This window comes from Manis pentadactyla, chromosome 8 (assembly GCF_030020395.1).
Source record: "Manis pentadactyla isolate mManPen7 chromosome 8, mManPen7.hap1, whole genome shotgun sequence".
NCBI classification, from domain to species: domain Eukaryota; kingdom Metazoa; phylum Chordata; class Mammalia; order Pholidota; family Manidae; genus Manis; species Manis pentadactyla.
The window spans coordinates 91,619,629-91,630,677 of NC_080026.1; the positions used below are offsets into that span (position 1 = coordinate 91,619,629).

General features: G+C 42.9%; 1 long non-coding RNA gene and 1 pseudogene across 1 annotated transcript; one reads left to right on the plus strand and one right to left on the minus strand.

Annotated features, from left to right (window-relative positions):
• Window positions 1-462: 462 nt before the first annotated feature.
• LOC130684594 (uncharacterized) lies at window positions 463-6,517 on the minus strand. Its single transcript, XR_008998927.1, has 3 exons — window positions 5,584-6,517; window positions 2,049-2,195; window positions 463-566 (listed from the first exon to the last, which is right to left on the minus strand). It is a non-coding gene; the product is annotated as an uncharacterized LOC130684594 (long non-coding RNA).
• On the plus strand, window positions 4,568-10,344 carry LOC130684590 (mannose-binding protein C-like; annotated as a pseudogene).
• The last annotated feature ends 705 nt before the right edge of the window (window positions 10,345-11,049 follow it).

Here is an 11,049-nt window from a genome sequence, read left to right on the forward strand (position 1 = left end):
GCCGTCTCTCCCAGCCAGACCGTGGCATTCTCTGCTGGCCATAAACAGGCTCACAGAACAGAACACAACTCTGACATATGAAGATCATTCTGAAGTCATATCTGGACAAAGCCATGAAGATTGCTCTGAGAACCACAAAAATGAAAACACTCCCCTCTCCCAGCCAACAAGAGCGTCTGTAGCTCCTAACAGATGCCTCTCCTCTGCCTCGCTCTGTCCCTCTGTCCGCCTGGAAAAAAATTTATTAAGCTAACTCTACTAAAAAGTTGCCTGAGTTTCTTGACAGCATCCTATCAGGCATAGACACCTGTTCCTTCAACGTTCCCCCAGATCACCCAGCACAAGGCCAAATCCCATAAAAATCCCTCCTGACAGCCTGTGACTGAGAAGCCCTATGGCTCACCATTGTATGCAACATCCCTGTTTGTAATAAGTACTCCCAACACACACATACAAAAGAAAAGAAAAATCATCATCTGGATCAACTGTAGGGGTATTCCTTGTAGCTTCTGGCTGGATGGCACTGATGCTTGCCATTCGCTGCCTCTGTCCCACCTGTAGCATCCCTGCAGGAAAGAGGGTGGAGTTCAAAATCAAATTTGATAGGTGTGAGATTTGCAGCTGAGCCAGAATAGGTGGACTGTTTAAGTTCAGAGTCATGAGCCCAAATCAAGCCTTCTCATTGCACATCTCAGGCTATGCTTCCCACACAGGGCCACCCCAAACACTGCTCCACAAAGTAAGAGGAATACTGTTCAGTCCTCCTGGAGGCAATGAAGGCCCTGTCTTAAGCAGACTGGGGCAGTGAGCTGCATGCCCTGCGCTCTGAGTATGGGCCAGAAGAGGGCATACCATGGCACAGCCAAGGCCTGGCACACAGACGGGGAAACAAGAACTGAAGAGATAGAATTTGGCCAAGTCACACAGCTGGAAAGTGGCGAAGCTGGGGTTCCATCCCAGGCAAGAGGAAAGAGGGCGCAGGGGGGCAGGCAGTCCTCCTGCAGGTCAGAGGGCAGAGTGTCTGCAGCCTCTTGGGTGACGTGTGTGTCTGATGGAAGTCCCAGAATGGAGGCAGTGCTAGGAAGGGCCTGGGGTCCCGAGCAAATGGGCACAGTGGCTTCATTTATGAGGCAGAGACGGTAATCAGGGGCTGATGTGTGTGGAGGGGTGTATCACGATGGGAGTGGCCTGCTGGAGGCTGTGGAGAGCAGGAAAGAGCTCGTAGTTGGGCAGCACCCAGAGTGGTAGCTCAGTTGTTAGACTGGCTGCCCACCTAGATGCCTACCTCTTACCACAGTTCCAGGTAATGTCAGAGTCTAGAGGGCAGCTGCCTGACCTCTGAACTTAGTGTTAATAAAACGAGCACTGTGACCAAAGTCAACACTTCCAGCATGACCTGGAGTCAGCTACCACATCTGCCCCTGCCACTGTGGAGCAGGCACCAGGGGAAGGTCCGGCTGCTGAAGAGTAGGAGAGATGAACTATGCGCCTGAAGTAATTTTCCAGACCCTGGATCTCCTTGTCTACATAATTTGTTTTCAGCATGTGACTTTGTACTACCCTGAATGTTTTCAGGGACAGGGGTCAGTGGGAAGAAAGGAAACCAGGACCTTCACAGCCAAGGACAGTCTAATAGGAAGGGACCCGAAGGGAATCTCACCCACATTCCTCTTGGTGTTTGGAGGCCCCTACAACACTTCTGCCACACATCACTGCCACCTCCTGTGATGAGCTCCCCCACACCCCAAGTTAACATGACATTTTATGACAGCTCTATTAGAGATGTTGTTCAGAAATTAATAAATCGTGTTTAAGTTACTGTTCCATCCCATCTAGATTGTCCCTCTTGATCACTGCACATGGTCCAAGCCATTTACCCACAAGATACCCATTATCTAAACCCTCCCCACCAAAGTTTCTTTTGTTTGTTTCCTATCCAGTTGAATGGTACCCAGATATTCAAGTCAGAAACTTGGGTGCCCATTAAAATTCCTCTTTCTTGCTAACTATTTCACAGTCAACCAATTCCCAAGCTCTATCAATTACACCTGGTAGATGTTTCTCAAATGCATCCAACTTCTTAATCCAGCTGCCATTACCCAAAGCCTAGCAGGAATCATCTGCTGCCTGTGTGATGGTATGTATTTCCTCTCTGATTCTTTTCCAGTCCTGCGCCTCTCCAGTCCTTTTCTAGGCTGTAGTCAAACAAAGCTTTGAAAAATTCAGTTCTGATCATGTCTCTATTGGAATTGGTCTAATGAACCTTAGGAGGAGGTCCAAAGTCTTTAGTACAGTTTCAAATCCTGCTGTCCACTGGCTCATGCCTCGGTTCTCACCGATCGGATCTCACACTGTAAACCCAGTCACACTGAATAGTTTTATCCCTGGGAACCTAGTCTGCTTTCTCACTTTCAAGCCATTGAGCAGACTAATCACATCTGGATACTTGGACCAAGCCCTGAAGGAAGCAGGGGCTGAGCCTTTGGAACACCCACAACTTTAAGACTCCTTTGGAAACATTTTCATTTGGAATAATTTTAGTCTCATGTATACATCAAAAAAATAATAAAGAAAGGTCTCCTGTACCCTTCATCCATCATTCACCAATAATCAGATCTATCAGACCAAAGCACAAATATCAAAACCAGCAAGCTGACGTTGGAGCAATACGACAATAAGATACAGCTCTTCCTTTGGATTTAATCATTTATCTGCATATTTGTCCTGGTGTATAGTTCTATGAAATCTTACCACAATCATACATTTATGTAACTACCACAATAAAAGTATAGAACTTTCCATCACCCCCAATGGAATTTCCCCATGCTACACCTTTATAATCACCCTCTCTCCAGCCCTGTTCCCTGCCAACCACTGTTCTCCCATTGTAATTTTGTCATTTCAAGAATATATAAAAAGAATCATACAGTTTATAAAGTTTTGATGTTATATTTCTTTTACTTAACCTAATGCCCTTGAGATTCATCCAAGTTATTATGTAAATCAATAGTCAGTTCCTTTGTGGACCAGCAATTGCCAAGGGCAAGGGGTGGGGGAGGGCGGGTGGGGAGGGAGGGAGAAGGGGACCGAGGGGTATAATGATTGGCACACATGGTATGGGGGGGATCATGGGGAAGACAGTGTAGCACACAGAAGACAAGTAGTGACTCTGTGGCATCTTACTATACTGTTGGGCAGTGACTGCAATGGGGTGTGGGTGGGGACTTGATAATAAGGGTGAATGTAGTAACCACATTGTTTTTCATGTGAAACATTCATAAGAGTGTATATCAATAATACCTTAATAAAAAGAAAATAAAGAAAAAAAAATCGTCAGTTCCTTTGTCTTCTGGGAGTTTTCCTTTGTATGGATGTACCACCGGTTATTTACCCTTTCACTTGTGGAAGAACATTTGGCTATAAAAATGAAGCTTCCAAAATTTGGTATATACATATAATATAATATTATTTAGTCTTAAAAGGAGGAAATTCTGATATATGCCACAACATGAATCTTGAAGACATTATGCTGAGTGAAACAAGCCAGTCACCAAAAACCAAATCCTGTATGGTGCCCCTTATATAAGGTATGTAGAGTAGTCAGATTCATAGAGAAAAAAAGTAGAATAGGGTTACCAGGGGCTGGCGCTGAGGTGGAGCAGGAAATGGGGACTTATTATTTAATGGGTATAGAGTTTCAGTTTGGGATGGTGAAAAAGTTCTAGAGATGGATAGTGGTGGCTGTTCTACAATGTGAATGCTTTTAATGCTCCCGAATTATAAACTTAATAATGGTCAAAATGGTTGTATTATGTATATTTTAGCACAACAAAAAATAGAAAAGTAAAGTAAACTGCTAGAATATATTATCATGTAGTGTTAAGTAATATAAAATAAAATAAACCAAGCCAAAAGGATAGAAAGTGGCTGGGTGGGATTTTTAAAAGGAGACCAAGACAGGTTTCTCTAATATAGAGATATTTGAGTGAAAGAGAAAGATCCAGTTGACAGTCACTGGAGGAGATGTCCAGGCTGGGAGAGTATGAAGTGTAGAACCTGAGGCAGGAGTGGTCTTGGTGTGCTAAGGGCTGCGGGGAGCCTGCTGTGCCTTCATGGATGAGTATATGTGCACACGTGCACGTTTGTGTGTATGGTTGATGTGCACAAGCATTTGTGGGTATCTTTATATTTCTTGGTTGGAAACAAGGATCTTGACCTGACCAACTGTAAGAGCCCACATATGGGGGCTCAGGAATGATAACTGCCAAAATGATGGCAACTGAAAGACAGAATGTGCAATATAAAAGCAGACAGCTGCTGCGCACTGTGTCAGAGGCCCCAGGAAATGCTCCCAAGAAGAGTTTAGTGCAGTCCTAAGAGAAGTTGTTTATTAATCTGGGGTTGGAGGCCAGGCCTATGCTGTCGCTCTTCGTAAGGCTGGCAGGGCCATGTGTTGCAGAGTCTGGCCTCCTCCCTCACTGAGGCAGCTGCCAGAACCCCAGGCTGGAGGGCCAGTTTCCCTGTCTCTGCAGAAGCCTCAGTAACCCTCTGGTGAGTGGATCTGGGGTCCTGGGTCAGGACCTTGGAGGGGAATTGACCTTGGAGCCCTAGAGGAGGCTCTCTGGGCCTGTAGACGGGGTGGGGGCATGGCAGACAGAAGCTATGCTGGGGATTTATCTTTCTTGGCTTATGCTGGGGCATCTGTGACTTTCCTGGGCTCACCTACCATGTGCAAATAAGACTGTACCTTCATTTTCAAAGAGAGCCATGAAGGATTAGACCCATGAGACTGGGAAGCTGAGGTTTCTTCTTGGGGGCAGGACAGATTTCAAAGAGAAATTGAAAGACAGATGAAATGCTAAGATAGAGAAATGGGAAGGGGATTCAAGGAAGGTGGTTTACCTGCTAGTGGTTTTGACTCACAGAACACTGAGAATTCCTGCTGCAACCTAGAGAGAGAAAACTACCTTCAAGGCCAAGGTAGTGAGAAATCTCCAGAGAAAACGTTCCTTCTAGCAAGTTTCTACGGCAGTGGTGAATAAAACATCAAGAGGAAGTAAACTCAAATTAATATGGGGCTGGGTTGGTGACTAGTGGTGGCCCCCCTCTCTGGAGCACCGGCCTGCAGCTCAGAGCCTGGTGCCGCCTGAACGCTGCTTTGATGGCGCTGGGGGAGAACGGGCTGCCCAGCCGAGAGGATGAGGTGCAGGCTGCAGGGGGCCCAGGGGCAGAGGTTGGGGGAGAGAGCTCTCAATGAAATAAGCTTCCTTGACTTTCCTCACACCAAGGTAAGGACCATGTCCCTGTTTCCACTGCTCCCTGTCCTTCTCTTGAGTATGGTGGCAGCATCCTTCTCAGAAACAGAAACCTGTGAGGATGTGCAGAAGACCTGCCCTGGGACGGCCTGTGGTTGTCCAGGAGCCAACGGCTTCCCAGGCAAAGACGGGCGTGACGGCACCAAGGGCGAAAAGGGAGAGCCAGGTACCTTGGGCCATTCCGGTTCTGACTCTTACCTTCTGGAGGAAACTGTCTGGAGATGTGAGGAGGGTAATATTCTATTTAGGTAGGTTGTATTTCTCTCACCTGCATATTATAACTCAAAACAGAGATGTAGCTCTGATTCTCTGGCAGCCCAGCTTCCACACAGGAGTTGGGGTGGTCCTCTACAAGCATCCCATTGGGAAGGTTTTCTTCTTGGGACTGGAAGCAGTGATGAAAGTCAGCTCTGGGTCAATATTTGTTTCTTCTGGAATCAAACTCTCATAGAAACAGAGCAAGAACAGAGATACTGAGTCCTGTTCCCTTGTCCTACAGGCCAAGGGGTCAGAGGCTTACAGGGTCCTCCTGGGAAGTTGGGCCCTTAAGGAATAAAAGGGTCCCCTGGGTTACCAGGAGCAGTGGGCCACAAAGGGGATCCTGGAGATTGTCCAGGTAAGGAGCTTACCTCAGCAAGGTCTGGGCTGAAGGGCACCCAGGGTACTGGGACTTTGACTTCCAGGTGGGAGGTGCCTCTTCCCCTGGTGCCTCATGGGAAGATGTCCAACTCTGCTTCCTGACCCAGAACCCCACAGCCCTCCCTAGGCTTCTTAGAGCCTCAGGGAATTCCTACCAGCACCCTCGTGCAGACTTACAAGCCCTTCAGGACCACTCCCTCACTAGGCTCTCTCTGGAGGAGCTAGGCCCTGGGCCTCCTTCAGTCCAATGTCAGACTCTGGTTCAAAAGGGAGAGACCAGGCCATTGAAGTATTGGGCCTCTTATGTCAGCCTATTTTCACAATAGCAGTAGCCAAGGCATGTCAATTATCTTTTACTTCATAAGACACAAACAATCAAGAAAACACAGCCACAGCTTTAAGCCCACAGTTCTGGGAATCAGCCGGTGATTTCTCTGCTGGTCTCACTCATGGATCTGTGGTCAGCTGATGGCCCAGCGTGCCATGGACATGACTGGATATCGTTTATCTGTCAGCTGAGTGATGAAAGTAAATGAGACACCGGGCTCTCATCACCAAACAGGCTGCCTGGGCTTGTTCACAAAGAGGTGATTCCAGGATTCCCAAGAGTAGGAAGAGCAGAAGCATTAAGGCCTCCTGAAGGCTTAGAACACGTACGTTATTGTTTCTACCACATTCTAATGGTCAAAACAAGTGACAAGGCCAGTCCTGATTCAAGGAGTGGGGAAAGAGACTCATTTCTTAATGAGAAAGTCTGTGTCATATTAAGGCCACATTTGCCATTTATAATACATGGCTTGCCTCATTCCCTGCCCCCTTGAATAATGAGCAGCTCACAAAAAATCTTGGATTAAAAATAGAACAAACATGGGGAAAAACAAAACCAAAATTAAAAAAACAACAGAAACAAAAGTTCCTCAAAGACAAAACTCTGTAATCTTTCTAGTCAACATTCACTAGCTCATAATAATTCCCCCAAAGATTTCTCTTTATATGTGATAGAGCTGTTTAGTTTTGGGAAAAAAAAACAATTAGTGAAGAGCTTGGCATATGGAGTGCTATCATGCTAGGTCAGCAGGGAGCATATGTGTGTGCTTGTGAGTGTGAGTAAGTATGTATACATAAAGTGACTGCAGGTATATTCAACAGATGAAGACTGGACGGAAACAGATAGAATTTTCCTTCTTTTTGCTTCATTTTCCTCCAATATCAAAATGTAATTTTTTTGGTTTAAAAAATATACCCCTTACTGAGACCCCCTTTTCAACAATGCTTTCACTTTATCTTAATTTTCTAGTTTGTGAGAGCCACCTGGATAGTTCAGAAAGAAGAGCTTTGCAAGAAGAATTGGACCGTATCAAAAAGTGTAAGCCTCCTTTCTTACTCTTCAGGTAGCTTGAATTTTGGGAACATGGAAGGTAACAGGTATTTATTAAATGCATATAGTATTTTAGGACCTGGATAGGTGTTTCACATATTCTGATCACATGAAATCCTCACAACACCCTTTTGCTAGAAATAGAGGCAGAAAGGAGTTACGTAACTTGCTCAAACACACAGAGCTAAGTGGTAGAAGTATTTTATAAACTGAAGTCAGTCTGACTCTGGAGTCCCTGATCCTTTACTTTTTACTCTCTGGTTACTGAAAATGGGACCTGTGCCCCTTTTTACTGCTGGCGTTGAGACCTGTCAATGGGCTTGAGCTGTTCCTTCTGTGCCCTCCTACCTTGGGGCAAATACTCTCAGACATTTTTGCTTATTCTTGAGATAATACTGAGGTAGAATTCAGTTTCCTAATTGTATGTGCTCTAAAACTGATTCAAAAAGATAAAGTCCTCTGATAGAGTCTGTCTCTTCAGATTAGGGTTGCCAGTTTTTACTAGGAAAAAGACAGGCTGCCGAGTCAAATTTGAATTTTCGGTAATCAACTTTTTTTTTTTTTTTAGTACACATATGTCTCCAAAATTGCATGGGAGATACCTATACTAAAAAAATTGAGTTGTTTACCTGAAATTCAAATTTAACTGGGCACACTATATTTTATGTGGCAACTCTGTTCTAGACACGTCTACCCAGAAAACTACCTTGGGTTAGGCTTAAAGACAAGCCAGCATCATCCAGAGATTTTTACTTTAGGGCTGACCTTCTCTATGGGCAAAAAAGTTGGGAAGAAGTTCTTCGTGACCAATGGTGAAACGATGAGCTTTGACAGGGTAAAGGCTCTGTGTGCCCGGTTCCAAGCCTCCGTGGCCACCCCCATGAATGCTGAGGAAAACAAGGCCATCCAGAGAATAGCCAGTAGTAGACATGTCTTCCTGGGCACCACAGATGAGGAGACTGAAGGCCATTTTGTGGACCTGTCAGGAAGGGGTCTGACCTACAAAAACTGGAAAGCTGGTGAGCCCAACGATGGTGCCAGAGGGGAGGACTGTGTGATGCTCCTAGAGGATGGCATGTGGGATGACATCTCCTGCTCCTCCTCCTTCTTGGCCGTCTGTGAGTTCGAGTTTGCTGGCTGACGGAGCCCGTCCCTCACCCTTCTCACAGACCCACAGTTGGCTCTGAAAGATGAATCTGTATCAATTTCCCACACCCAGTATTGAGTTGCCACTCTGTGGGGAATGAGAAAATGAGAAGAATGGACTGAATGGTGAGATGTGAAAGTGAGACGAGGGAAGAGGCAGACCACACTGCCACAAGTTTCTGGTTCAGACACAATCACTAAGAGTCACTAACCACCACAACAGTAACAAAATAATAATAGCAGTAAAACACTACTATTATTATCTTTTAATGTATGCAATGAGTCGACCCTATGTTATGCATACTACATTCATTACCTAATTTAAATAGGCTCTAAGGTATAAAAATAAGGTGGATTTATTTTTCCATGCAACTATGAACACCAGAGCTTTCCTTTCTCTTTGGGCAGAGGGCTCCTCTAACGACATTCCCAACCTAATTCCATAGCTTTTCTACCAGTCTCAGGTATTAAGAGGATCTATTTTGTTGTTTTTTTCTCTCTGCACTCTATTTTCTTTTTAATGGTGTACTAAACTATGTAAAGACCATAAATCTCAAGCAAATAGAATTAATAAAATCTCACATGTGTATACAACCATGTAACCACCTTCTAGATCAGATACAGGACATTTCCAGTATCCTAGAAACCCCTTCCTAACCCCTTCTAATTGATTTTTCTAAAGGTAAATACTATTCTGACTTCTATTACCACACCTTAATTTTGTCTGTTTATGAACTTTATACAGTCATATTAAATACACCGTTTTATGTCTTGCTTTTTTTTCATTAAAATTTAAATCTGTGAGATTAATTCATGGTGTTATATGTAGTAGTTGATTTTTCATTTTTATTGACACATAGGGTTCCCCCATATGAATGTACCTCAGTTTATCCATTTGATTGTTTTACACACTGGGACTGCCTCCAATTTTTTGATCATTAAGAAAAACTCATGAACATTTCTGTACTGATATTTTGATAGGCATGTATACTAATTTATCTTGGCTATCTACCCAGGAGTAGAACTGGTGGGTTATGGGATAAACATGTTTAGCTTTAGTAGATACTGACAGTTTTCCAAAGTGATCATGTGAATTTTACTCTCCCACCAGCTATGTGTGTCAAGTCTTGTTCTATAAACTTGTAAAGAGTCAATATTTCCAGTCCTTCTAATTTTGGCCATTCCTGTGGGTGTTATGTGACTATCTCACCATGGCTTAAATCTGTATTTCTCTGACATATAACAACACTGGACATATTTTTATATGCTTATTGGTTACCTGGATATCTCCCACTGTGAAGCACCCATTCAAGTCTTTTGTATTTTGTTTAAATTAAGTAGCCAGTATCTTTCTTACTGTTTTGTAAGAGTTATTTTATAATCTGGATATAAATCCTTTTGCTTATAGCTACACATACATTTTTCTAGTTGGTGACCTGTTTCCAGTGTTGACTTTTGATGAACAGAAGTTCCTAGTTTTAACAAAGACCAATCTATCAGTATTTTCCTTCATATTTAGTACTTCTAATGTCCTGTTTAAAAAATCTTTTCCTATTCCAAAATCATAAGGATATTCTCATATAGTTTTTCTAGTATATTGCTAAACCTACCTATCCGCAGTAGATACCAACTTGATTCATTACTATTAATTTGAAAGACCAGTTTTCTCCATTGAATTAGAGAAGTGCTTTTTTGTAAATTAAGTAACTGCCTATGCATGGGTCTGTTTCTGGGCTTTCTATACTCTTTTACTGGTTTATTTGTTGATGCTTATGTCAAATACTATACTATCTTAATTTGTGTACATTTAGGATAGGAAAGGATATCTGACAGGGTATGCCTTCCAGCTTTCTTCTTCTTCAAGATTGCCTTGGCTCTTGGTTATTTGCATTTCCCACAAATTTTAGAATGAGTGTTTCAATTTCTACAGAAACCTGGTAAGGTTTCCATTGGGACTGCCTAGACCCTCTCCAGCAATTTAGGCAGAATTGACAACTTGATTCCAAGCCTTTAATAAAAAATCGTAGTATATCTCTCCAGTCAAATAGAACTTCTTTAATTTTACTTATAATGTTTTGAAGTCCTACATTTAGACATACTGAATATCTTGTTTTGGTTGTTTGAAGAATAATATATTTCTAATAACTTTCATTATCTACTGCATGTTATATATAGAGATAAAATTAATTTTGTATATGGTTTTATAAAATCCAGTCACCTTGATATGTCCATTGCTTAATTTTAATACTTTGTAGATTCTTCTGAATTTTCTATATACATAGTCATGGAATCTGAAAATGTGGCAGTTACTCTTTCCTTCCCAATTGTTGTGTCTTTTATTATTTTCTTGTTTTACTGCACTGCTTAGCAACCTAAATATAGTATTGAATAAAAATAGTGAAAATCCTGGCCTGGTTCATTAAGATGACTTCATTTCACTTCTGCTATTAAGACTTAATCTTTATTTTTTTTTAAATCTTCAAACTCATGTTTAACTCACCTCTTTTCTCCTCCTATCTATGCTCCTATGCTGCAGGGGGTTTGGGGAATGGGTGGAGTCTTATTTTATAT